Here is a 13,547-nt window from a genome sequence, read left to right as displayed (position 1 = left end):
AATCTTCTTTTATCATAATTCTTAGTGAGTCTGCAGTCTTATCTCTTTTCACTAGACTGTTTCTGCACAGTGGTCTTAGCTTAGCCTATCCCTACAACAAGCTTTTTTGTTTTGTTTGGGCCAATGGTCAAGCTCTGGAAATGCTTTAAAAGCATTTTTTTAATCACTAAGTCCTCTGAAATGATATACTCTGCTGTAGGTGAAATCATCCAACTCAAACGTAAGTGATTAGACAGTAACATTGAATTAATTGCTATTAATTATAAATGAGTGGAAAAAATAATCTCATATTTGTTCTGACCTCTTTTTCAACTCAAAACAGGAAGATTGTGAACACAACACTTTCTCTCACCCATCCAGTATTAACAGAGTAGTATGACCGCAGAAAAGAATTCAAGGAAAATGAAATTCTCAGTAAGAGTGAATTCACAGGTCATACCCAGGAAGAAAAGCCTGAAACGGGGAAGATGCCCCTCTCACCCTACCCACAGCACTCTCACCCTACCCACAGCACTCTCACCCTCTACTCCCCACAATTAAAAGGTGAAAATCTGACCCAGCTGTTGAGAAGGCCCACACACAGGGAAGAGATGGCAGATGTGAAAATGCGGAAGAATGAGAAATCCTCTACAAAGATCTTCACAAATCTAAATGCTGATTGCTAGTGTCTTACAAACCTGTAGAGATTAAGTTACTCCCTTTTCTTAATCTCTGTATTTGAAGAGCTTCCTCGCTGTGATGTGTCTACAGGTGCAAGTGGTGTGCATTCTAATCCCAGTTGTTAAAAACAGGCAGGGTGCCCCCATCTGCTCCCAACTCACATCAATTTCTGCTAAGGAGGAAGATGCCTTAATGCAGTGGTTCCCAGTCTTGGATGAATATGGGAATCACCTGGGGAGCATTAACAACTATTGGTGGCTGGAACCTAGCACGATGGTTTTCAAACTTTGCTACATATTAGAATCACTCTGGAGGTATTTTGTTTTTGTTTTTTTGTTTTTGAGACAGAGGCTTGCACTTTCGCCCAGGCTGGAGTGCAGTGGCTTGATCTTGGCTCACTGCAAGCTCCGCCTCCTGGGTTCATGCCATTCTCCTGCCTCAGCCTTCTGAGTAGCTGGGACTACAGGTGCCTGCCACCATGCCCGGCTAATTTTTTGTATTTTTAGTAGAGACAGGGTTTCATCATGTTGGCCAGGATGGTCTCGATCGCCTGACCTCGTGATCCGCCTGCCTCGGCCTCCCAAAGTGCTGGGATTATAGGGGTGAGCCACCGCGCCCGGCCACTGTGGAGGTTTTAAAACTCCCAAATGCCCAGGCTGTACCCCAGACCAATCACATTGTTTTCTGTGGCACCCAGGTATCAGTCGTTCTTAAAACTTCTCAGGTGGCTCCAATGTGCAGCCAAGTTTGAGAACCAGTGTGTGAGAGAGTCTGAAAGGAATGGTCTGGGGTGTGATCTGGCAGTGGGATTTTTAAAGCTTCCTAAGACAGTCTCCTAGGCAGAGCTTTGAGCCATGGGATAAAACAAGGAGATAGTGAAGATCAACAAGGACATACATACCCATGTGAAGGAACACTGTAGAAAGGAGAGAACTGTCTGGATGGCCTGAGTGAGATGGACACAGTCTTGGCATTCACCGCTAGTCCCCTCCATGCTCCCCTCTATCCTTCACTGACAGATGCCAATTTTGTTCTGGTGGTAAAGCACCTGCCTCCAAACCACTACATTTCCCAGCCTGCCTTGCAACAATGGATGCACATGTGATATCTCTCTGGCCAATGAAAATCTTAGGGCGGAAATTCTGGGAAGACCTTTATTTAAAAAAAAAAAAAGCCACCTCAGCTAGAAGTGCTTTTGGTCTTTGTCTTTATTCCTGCCTGAAAACAAATGTGAGGCTGAGGATAAGACAGCCTTCGTATACCAAGAGGACACAACCGTCACACTCTGAGAATGTTGGTGCAGAAAGCTAGGAAGAATTTGAGATCCCAATGTCATCACGGAGCCCCCATACCTGCCTATCTGCAGGCTGTATGTGAGTAATTTTCTCCATAATTTGTTTAAGCTTTAAAAATACATTTATTTCTATATTGGAAGCTATACCATCCAAAGAAGAAAGGGATAAGATAAAGCCAATAAGAGAAAGAAACTAGCCACAGAATAAGTGACAAGGAAGTCATTATATATATGCTATATATAATATATGCTATATATAATATGTATATTATAAATGCTATATATTATATATATTATATATGCTATATATAATATATATAAATATTAAAAAGAAAGTTCCCCATTAAAATTTTCCTCCCTCTAAGGAAAGGTTCCTGCCCAACTCCTGACATATTCATCCTTCTGCCTTCTTTTCTTCCAAGCATTTAAGGATATCTATTATGTGCTAAGATCTCTTAAGTACTGGTGATATGGAAGTGAAAGAGACAGACACATCCACAAGAAGCTAAAAGTGTTTAATAGGAAAGAAAGCCATGTGAACAATATCATTTTGGGGGTTAAAGGATATGTTCTGTGCTGCAAAATGCTAGAAAAACAATGATTTCCATCTGATTTGCATGATTATCATTTGTATATTTATGTTTGAAATAAATGGCACAGCCCGTAAGTCTAGAATCATGAAGATTGAGAAGTAGCTAGATTCAAGAAAACTTCAAAAGGAGTCATGAAACTAATAACATGACAAACCAAGAGAGGAAAAAAAAAGAAAAGAAATACTAACATTATCAAATAGGTTATCCTTAAAATATAAACATTCTCTGCCACAATATTTCTTTCTCTTCCCACATTGTTTTTGTTTTGTTTGAGACAGAGTCTCCCTTTGTCACCGAGGCTGGAGTGCAGTGGCACAATCTCAGCTCACTGCAACCTCCGCCTCCTGGGTTCAAGTGATTCTTGTGCCTCAGCCTCCTGAGTAGCTGGGATTATAGGCATGCACCACTACACCTGGCTAATTTTTGTATTTTTTATAGAGACAGGGTTTCGCCACATTGGCCAGGCTGGTCTCAATCTCCTGGCCTTAAGTGATCCTCCAACCTCGGCCTCCCAAAATGTTGGGATTACAGGCGTGAGCTACAGTGCCTAGCCCCACTCTGTTTTAAATTCACACGTTCTGTCTTGACTTCCTTGTCACTTATTCTGTGGATAGTTTCTTTCTCTTATTGGCTTTATCTTATCCCTTTCTTCTTTGGATGGTATAGCTTCCAATATAGAAATAAATGTATTTTTAAAGCTTAAACAAATTATGGAGAAAATTACTCACATACAGCCTGCAGATAGGCAGGTATGGGGGCTCCGTGATGACATTGGGATCTCAAATTCTTCCTAGCTTTCTGCACCAAATATATATATATATATATATATATATATTTTTTTTTTTTTTTGCTAGATACGGAGTCTCATTCTGTTGCCCAGGCTGGTTTCAAACTCCTGGGCTCAAGCAAACCTTCCACCTCAGCCTCCCAAAGTGCTGTGATTATAGGCGTCAACCACTGCACCTGGCCAGGAAACAGTTTTTAAACAACTTTCTGTGCTGGCCAGTGGGTGGTGGAGTTGGTTTAAGGCAGCTGTGTTCAGAAAGGATGTGAAATGATCATGTATGGCACATCTTAAAAGTTAAGTCTTTGTAAATAGTGTTGTTTCATTATGCAGTTCAATTTCTCTCTGCTGCTAGGCTTCTTCTCTGAGTTTTGACAGCCATACCTAGGGATTTTCTTAAAGAAAATACAACCATCTTTAATTTTGTCTTTGTCTAATTATTAGCAGGTCTGGTCTCAATACTATGTGGATTAATGAACTATTTCAAAATTTCGATAACTCTAAAGACTGTTAATTGTGTTCAGTAAGATTTCTCCTGTAAAGTACCTACTATTGTGCCTGGCAAAATGAAAAAGCAGATGCACTTTTTTTCACTATATTTGTATTAATACATGTCTTCTAGAAGTGGTTGTGCATTGGTTCTAGTTAGTGGCAAGGACTTAGTCTTATTGAGATATGATTCTTCTAGTTCTACCATGTGATATTCCAAATTCTTTGAAAAATTCTCAAGAATAATTGTTGAAATTAAATAGCAAATTGGAAAATTTTCCAGTTTTATGATAGTTCCCTTTTTCTCCTCTTTTTCATTAGTTTTTGTTGTTGTTGTTTTTAAGATGGAGTTTCACTCTGTCACCCGGGCTGGAGCTGCCTCCCAGGTTCAAGCGATTCTCCTGCCTCAGCCTCCCAAGTAGCTGGGACTACAGGCACCTGCCACCACGCCCGGCTAAATTTTGTATTTTTAGTAGAGACAGGGTTTCACCATGTTGGCCAGGATGGTCTCGAACTTCTGATCAGCCCACCTCAGTCTTCCAAAATGCTGGTATTACAGGCATGAGCCACCATGCCTGACCACATTAGTTCTTTCTTTTTCTCGAATCCTTTCTGACAATAGGATGACTGATGATAGTAAGTCATAGCACAGGGAGCTAGGAAGTGGCTGACAGCTGGGAGGACAACAGCTCCAGTATGTCTTCATGAAGGATGGTGAGCCTCGGTCTCCTTCCCCAGGTGCTTTCCTCGTGTGAATGGGAAGTGAACTTATGGCCCCTTTTTTTCTTAATTTTTTGTGGCTTATGACATAAGTAATTTGCTCTAGAGAAACACTGAAACTTCTTAGGAAAAAGCTAATGAAGAATAAAGTAAATTCATTATTTTGTAAATGCCAGAGATGGTAATTATGGGAAGACACAGTGACTCAAGAAACTCAGATCCTTTTAGAAGCAGGTAGGAGAATTAATTGTAAATGAATATCATGAACTCATAGATCATTCTCTTTTTCTTTTTTTCTCATAGATCATTCTCCTTTCAAAAGTCCGTAGTTGCACAGTAATGGCAAATGTCAACATAGGTATTGTTCTTTGATAACTATAAAATTTAAATGCTGATGTTTAAGAAAACTTAAAGAGTATCATTAATTTTAAGAAATTATCAAAATAAATGGTCACCCAGAAAACTGAATCAGGCAATTCAAAGCAAATCTCCATTAATAATTTGAAAGGTATCCCCAAAGCTATTTTAAAATTCACATATTGCATTCATTCACAGAAAATGAATGATAAGATTCGTATTTTTTAGTAAAATTATTTGAGCAATTTTGAATGGGGCAATGATTTAACAAATTAAGAAAGGAACAAGAGTTGCTAGACAATAAACACTATAGTTTTATAATAAATGTAGTTTAGTTAAGGTATTCCAAATAATCTGTTACACAACTATACAATGCCAATTTCCATGATGAGGACATACAGATAAAAATGTACAATACCTGAAAACCACTGAATATTTACAGTTGCTAGTTCCAAATACTCAGAAAAGAAGCTGACAATGTATCAGTGTCCAAAATAAGGCATTTGATGTCCTCATTGATTGACATAACCTATTTATTGCCTTGTTTTTGTTTTAATATGGAATAAGAGTGAAAATTAGTTAGCTAGCTTCATCTGTCAGATGTTGACTTAGCACCCTTTCCAGTGCTTTCTGACATATTTCACATCAACATATGCAAAAATGACAAAAACAGACAAAATGGCAATATTAGTACAGCATACTGGGGTACACTGAGAAGCCAGGTCAGCTACCCCAGGACTTCCCTGCACTTCCCATGGCTGAGGAAGTCAATATTTTGGTAGGCCCAGGTGGGAGCCCAAGTTTAGTCATTTTATTGGACAATGAAATTGTGGGCGACTTAAAGTATGGTTAAATCAGAGCAGGGGATGGTGGGTGTTTATTTTTTGGTTTATCTAAGGTAGCATTACATTAGCAATATCTTTCTAATACTTCGTCAAGTTGGTTGGATAACTGAAATAATAATATGGTTAAAGTTGAGAAAGAAAAAATGACTTTATATAAATGTCTATTCATTTGGCAATCTTCTCCTGTCACACTTGAGAATTTTCTTTGAGTATGGGTGTACTGACTGGAATTGGCCAGGTTATATTTTTTGTATCAGGCATATCCATAAACAACATCTTTACTATTGATATGGTTTGGCTGTGTCCCCACCCAAATCTCATCTTGAATTGTAGCTCCCATAATCCCCATGTATTGTGGGAGGTACTGGTGGGAGGTAATTGAATCATGGGGGTCAGTTTTCCCCTGCTATTCTCATGATAGCAAATAAGTCTCATGAGATCTAATGGTTTTATAAAGGGCAGTTCCCCTGCACATGCTGTCTTGCTGCTGCCATGTAAGATGTACCTTTGCTCTTCCTTCGCCTTCCACCATGATTGTGAGGCTTCCTCAGCCATGTGGAACTGTGAGTTCATTAAACCTCTTTTCCTTTATAAATTACCCAGTCTTGGGTATGTCTTTATCAGCAGTGTGAGAATGGACTAATACAACTTCCCAGTTTCTGTTTCTCTAAGGAGGAATGAGAATTTGGTCACTTGTGAAGAAATCTGGGTGCAAGATTATTCTACAGTTGCACAGCATTTTCTTCTTTTGTAGTTATCTTACTCACCATTTTTGTTAGCAACTCACCTTTATCATGTTTCTACAAAGAATTCTATTTAGTTTTCATTGAAACCATGGACCACAAGTCTACTTCTTTCTAAACTCACATTTCACTTCCATAATATGATTTAAATAAATTGCATAGTTATAAGTAAAATGTCATTTGGGGGGACAAACAACTGACCCATCAGTTGGGAGAAGTGCAGGCATTGTGTAGAAGTTTCCAGAGTTATTTTCTGGTCCTCAGTTGGTACATGACTTAAAGGGAAGGAGACTGAGTCAGTGTTGTTAGCTAAGTAACTGGTGGCTTGCCGAAGGAACTACGAACTTCTTTGTTTGAATATGTGGATTTTGATAGATAGTGTTTATTGCTTTTAGATTTTGTGTCCTGTTTCCTTCTTTTTTGATTTTTGCAGTTTTCACTCAGTGTGCAGGTGATAGAATGATTTGTACTGTACTTTCTCAAAGTGTGCACACTCTGGAGAAAACTGTGTAGGGCTGAGGGAACACCGGCTGTGTGTAGAGTGGTTCAGTGTTTTCCAATAGCTGTCCTCACGATTCGTTGTTTGTCACAGCACAAGACACTTGTAATGGAAACTGCCGTCTAGACAGGCTGAAGGAGCCACTGGGGGGGCTTTTGTGAGTCTGGTGTGAACTGTGAGATATGACTATTTTCTACCATTGTTTACTCTGATTATTGTGAATAAAACATCTTCAGACATTTTTATATTAAATGTGTGCCACATCCCAGACCATGTCAATAATAAGTTTTCCTTAGCGATAAGAGCCCCCTTCTCTTTGTGCCACTTGAGGGTGTGAGATGTGAGGAAGGTAGGACCATGTGGTGGTAGTGGTAGGGTCACATTCATGTTTTTTTGTTTGTTTGTTTTGTGAGACAGAGTTTCTCTCTGTCACCCAGGCTGGAGTGCAGTGGTGCAACCCTGGCTTACTGCAACCTTCACCTCCCAGGTTCAAGTGATTCTCCTGCCTCAGCCTCCTGAGTAGCTGGGATTACAGGTGTGCACCACCACAACTGGCTAATTTTTTTTTTTTTTTTTTTTGAGACGGAGTCTTGCTCTGTCGCCCAGGCTGGAGTGCAGTGGCACAATCTCGGCTCACTGTAAGCTGCGCCTCCTGGGTTCATGCCATTCTCCTGCCTCAGCCTCTCCGAGAAGCTGGGACTACAGGCGCCCGCCACCATGCCCGGCTAATTTTTTTGTATTTTTAGTAGAGATGGGGTTTCACCGTGGTCTCGATCTCCTGACCTCGTGATCCGCCCGCCTCGGCCTCCCAAAGTGCTGGGATTACAAGCGTGAGCCACCGTGCCTGGCCAACTGGCTAATTTTTGTATTTTTAGTAGAGACGAGGCGTTACTGTGGTGGCCAGGCTGGTCTTGAACTCCTGACATCAGGTGATCCACCCGCCTCAGCCTCCCAAAGTGCTGAAGTTACAGGTGTGAGTCACCGCACCTGGCCAGTCTTGTTCATATTGATTCAGTTTCCAGAGCTGATACACTATTGTGTGCTCTGTGAAATAGAAGACCATTCTGTGTTGTTTCTCTTTAAAAGAGAATGTATTAAAACAATAATGAGATACCAATGTACCACTATAAGAAGGGATAAAATCCAAAAAACTAATAATACCAACTGCTGGGGAGGCTGTAGAATAGTAACTCTTTCATTGTTTTTGGGAATACAAAATGGCACAGCTCCTTTTTTTTTTTTTTAATTGTACTTTAAGTTTTAGGGTACATATGCACAATCTGCAGGTTTGTTACATATGTATCCATGTGCCATGTTGGTGTGCTGCACCCATTAACTCGTCATTTAGCATTAGGTGTATCTCCTAATGCTATCCTTCCCCCGCTCCCCCCACCCCACAACAGTCCCCGGAGTGTGATGTTCCCCTTCCTGTGTTCATGTGTTCTCATTGTTCAATTCCCACCTATGAGTGAGAACATGTGGTGTTTGTTTTTTTGTCCTTGAGATAGTTTACTGAGAATGATGTTTTCCAGTTTCATCCATGTCCCTACAAAGGACATGAACTCATCATTTTTTATGGCTGCATAGTATTCCATGGTGTATATGTGCCACATTTTCTTAATCCAGTCTGTCATTGTTGGACATCTGGGTTGGTTCCAAGTCTTTGCTGTTGTGAATAGTGCCGCAATAAACGTACATGTGCATGTGTCTTTATAGCAGCATGATTTGTAGTCCTTTGGGTATATACCCAGTAATGGGATGGCTGGGTCAAATGGTATTTCTAGTTCTAGATCCCTGAGGAATTGCCACACTGACTTCCACAATGGTTGAACTAGTTTACAGTCCCACCAACAGTGTAAAAGTGTTCCTATTTCTCCACATCCTCTCCAGCACCTGTTGTTTCCTGACTTTTTAATGATGGCCATTCTAACTGGTGTGAGATGGTATCTCATTGTGGTTTTGATTTGCATTTCTCTGATGGCCAGTGATGATGAGCATTTTTGCATGTATTTTTTGGCTGCATAAATGTCTTCTTTTGAGAAGTGTCTGTTCATTTCCTTCGCCCACTTTTTGATGGGGTTGTTTTTTTTTTCTTGTAAATATTTTTGAGTTCATTGTAGATTCTGGATATTAGCCCTTTGTCAGATGAGTAGGTTGCAAAAATTTTCTCCCATTCTGTAGGTTGCCTGTTCACTCTGATGGTAGTTTCTTTTGCTGTGCAGAAGCTCTTTAGTTTAATTAGATCCCATTCATCAATTTTGGCTTTTGTTGCCATTGCTTTTGGTGTTTTAGACATGAAGTCCTCGCCCATGCCTATGTCCTGAATGGTAATGCCTATGTTTTCTTCTAAGGTTTTTATGGTTTTAGGTCTAACATGTAAGTCTTTAATCCATCTTGAATTAATTTTTGTATAAGGTGTCAGGAAGGTAGCCATTTCTACATTTGGCTAGCCAGTTTTCCCAGCACCATTTATTAAATAGGGAATTCTTTCCCCATTGCTTGTTTTTGTCAGGTTTGTCAAAGATCAGATAGTTGTAGATATGCGGCATTATTTCTGAGGGCTCTGTTCTGTTCCATTGATCTATATCTCTGTTTTGGTACCAGTACCATGCTGTTTTGGTTACTATAGCCTTGTAGTATAGTTTGAAGTCAGGTAGCTTGATGCCTCCAGCTTTGTTCTTTTGGGTTAGGATTGACTTGGCGATGCGGGCTCTTTTTTGGTTCCATATGAACTTGAAAGTAGTTTTTTCCAATTCTGTGAAGAAAGCCATTGGTAGCTTGATGGGGATGACATTGAATCTATAAACTACCTTGGGCAGTATGGCCATTTTCATGATATTGATTCTTCCAACCCATGAGCATGGAATGTTCTTCCATTTGTTTGTATCCTCTTTTATTTTATTGAGCAGTGGTTTGTAGTTCTCCTTGAAGAGGTCCTTCATGTCCCTTGTAAGTTGGATTCCTAGGTATTTTATTCTCTTTGAAGCAATTGTGAATGGTAGTTCACTCATGATTTGGCTCTCTGTTATTGGTGTATAAGAATGCTTGTGATTTTTGTACATTGATTATGTATCCTGAGACTTTGCTGAAGTTGCTTATCAGCTTAAGGAGATTTTGGGCTGAGACAATGGGATTTTCTAGATATACAATCATGTCACCTGCAAACAGGGACAATTTGACTTCCTCTTTTCCTAATTGAATACCCTTTATTTCCTCCTCCTGCCTGATTGCCCTGGCCAGAACTTCCAACACTATGTTGAATAGGAGTGGTGAGAAAGGGCATCCCTGTCGTGTGCCAGTTTTCAAAGGGAATGCTTCCAGTTTGTGCCCATTCAGTATGATATTGGCTGTGGGTTTGTCATAGATAGCTCTCATTATTTTGAGATATATCCCATCAATACCTAATTTATTGAGAGTTTTTAGCATGAAGGGTTGTTGAATTTTGTCAAAGGCCCTTTCTGCATCTATTGAGATAATCATGTGATTTTTGTCTTTGGTTCTGTTTATGTGCTGGATTACATTTATTGATTTGCGTATGTTGAACCAGCCTTGCATCCCAGGGATGAAGCCCACTTGATCATGGTGGATAAGCTTTTTGATGTGCTGCTGGATTCGGTTTGCCAGTATTTTATTGAGGATTTTTGCATCAATGTTCATCAAGGATATTGGTCTAAAATTCTCTTTTTTGGTTGTGTCTCTGCCCAGCTTTGGTATCAGGATGATGCTGGCCTCATAAAATGAGTTAGGGAGGATTCCCTCTTTTTCTATTGATTCGAATAGTTTCAGAAGGAATGGTACCAGTTCCTCCTTGTACCTCTAGTAGAATTCGGCTGTGAATCCATCTGGTCCTGGACTCTTTTTGGTTGGTAAGCTATTGATTATTGCCACAATTTCAGAGCCTGTTATTGGTCTATTCAGAGATTCAACTTCTTCCTGGTTTAGTCTTGGGAGGGTGTATGTGTCAAGGAATTTATCCATTTCTTCTAGATTTTCTAGTTTATTTGTGTAGAGATGTTTGTAGTATTCTCTGATGGTAGTTTGTATTTCTGTGGGATTGGTGGTGATATCCCCTTTATCATTTTTTATTGTATGTATTTGATTCTTCTCGCTTTTCTTCTTTATTAGTCTTGCTAGCGGTCTATCAATTTTGTTGATCTTTTCAAAAAACCAGTTCCTGGATTCATTAATTTTTTGAAGGGTTTTTTGTGTCTCTATTTCCTTCAGTTCTGCTCTGATTTTAGTAATTTCTTGCCTTCTGCTAGCTTTTGAATGTGTTTGCTCTTGCTTTTCTAGTTCTTTTAATTGTGATGTTAGGGTGTCAATTTTGGATCTTTCCTGCTTTCTCTTGTGGGCATTTAGTGCTATAAATTTCCCTCTACACACTGCTTTGAATGTGTCCCAGAGATTCTGGCATGTTGTGTCTTTGTTCTTGTTGGTTTCAAGGAACATCTTTATTTCCGCCTTCATTTCGTTATGTACCCACTAGTCATTCAGGAGCAGGTTGTTCAGTTTCCATGTAGTTGAGCGGTTTTGAGTGAGTTTCTTAATCCTGAGTTCTAGTTTGATTGCGCTGTGGTCCGAGAGACAGTTTGTTATAATTTCTGTTCTTTTACATTTGCTAAGGAGAGCTTTACTTCCAACTATGTGGTCAATTTTGGAATAGGTGTGGTGTGGTGCTGAAAAAAATGTATATTCTGTTGATTTGGGATGGAGAGTTCTGTAGATGTCTATTAGGCCCACTTGGCGCAGAGCTGAGTTCAATTCCTGGTATCCTTGTTAAGTTTCTGTCTCGTTGATCTGTCTAATGTTGACAGTGGGGTGTTAAAGTCTCCCATTATTATTGTGTGGGAGTCTAAGTCTCTTTGTAGGTGACTCAGGACTTGCTTTATAATCTGGGTGCTCCTGTGTTGGGTGCATATATATTTAGGATAGTTAGCTCTTCTTGTTGAATTGATCCCTTTACCATTATGTAATGGCCTTCTTTGTCTCTTTTGATCTTTGTTGGTTTAAAGTGTGTTTTATCAGAGACTAGGATTGCATCCCCTGCCTTTTTTGTTTTCCATTTGCTTGGTAGATCTTCCTCCATCCTTTTATTTTGAGCCTATGTGTGTCTCTGCACGTGAGATGGGTTTCCTGAATACAACACACTGATGGGTCTTGACTCTTTATCCAATTTGCCAGTCTGTGTCTTTTAATTGGAGCATTTAGTCCATTTACATTTAAAGTTAATATTGTTATGTGTGAATTTGATCCTGTCATTATGATGTTAGCTGGTTATTTTGCTCATTAGTTGATGCAGTTTCTTCGTAGCCTCGATGGTCTTTACAATTTGGCATGTTTTTGCAGTGGCTGGTACCGGCCATTCCTTTCCACATTTAGTGCTCCCTTCAGGAGCTCTTTTCGGGCAGGCCTGGTGGTGACAAAATCTCTCAGCATTTGCTTGTCTGTAAAGTATTTTATTTCTCCTTCACTTATGAAGCTTAGTTTGGCTGGATATGAAATTCTGGGTTGAAAATTCTTTTCTTTAAGAATGTTGAATATCGGTCCCCACTCTCTTCTGGCTTGTAGTGTTTCTGCTGAGAGATCCGCTGTTAGTCTGATGGACTTCCCTTTGTGGGTAACCCGACCTTTCTCTCTGACTGCTCTTAACATTTTTTCCTTCATTTCACCTTCGGTGAATCTGACAATTATGTGTCTTGCAGTTGCTGTTCTCGAGGAGTATCTTTGTGGCGTTCTCTGTATTTCCTGAATCTGAATGTTGGCCTGCCTTGCTAGATTGGGGAAGTTCTCCTGCATAATATCCTGCAGAGTGTTTTCCAACTTGGTTCCATTCCCCCTGTCACTTTCAGCTACACCAATCAGACGTAGATTTGGTCTTTTCACATAGTCCCACATTTCTTGGAGGCTTTTTTCGTTTCTTTTTATTCTTTTTTCTCTAGACTTCCCTTCTCGCTTCATTTCATTCATTTCACTTCCATCGCTGATACCCTTTCTTCCAGTTGATTGCATCGGCTCCTGAGGCTTCTGCATTCTTGATGTAGTTCTCGAGCCTTGGCTTTCAGCTCCATCAGCTCTTTTAAGGACTTCTCTGTATTGGTTATTCTAGTTACACATTCATCTAATTCTTTTTCAAAGTTTTTAACTTCTTTGCCTTTGGCTTGAATTTCCTCCTGTAGCTTAGAGTAGTTTGATCGTCTGAAGCCTTCTCCTCTCAACTCGTCAAAGTCATTCTCCGTCCAGCTTTGTTCCATTGCTGGTGAGGAACTGCGTTCCTTTGGAGGAGGAGAGGCGCTCTGCTTTTTAGAGTTTAGTTTTTCTGCTCTGTTTTTTCCCCATCTTTGTGGTTTTATCTACTTTTGGTCTTTGATGATGGTGATGTACAGATGGGTTTTTGGTGTGGATGTCCTTTCTGTTTGTAGTTTTCCTTCTAACAGACAGGACCCTCAGCTGCAGGTCTGTTGGAGTTTGCTAGAAGTCCACTCCAGACCCTGTTTGCCTGGGTGTCAGCAGCGGTGGCTGCAGAACGGTGGATTTTCATGAACCGCGAATTTTGCTGCCTGATC

Source organism: Hylobates moloch, unplaced genomic scaffold (genome assembly GCF_009828535.3).
Source record: "Hylobates moloch isolate HMO894 unplaced genomic scaffold, HMol_V3 SCAFFOLD_20, whole genome shotgun sequence".
Lineage (NCBI taxonomy): Eukaryota > Metazoa > Chordata > Mammalia > Primates > Hylobatidae > Hylobates > Hylobates moloch.
Note: the sequence above shows the minus strand (reverse complement) of the source record.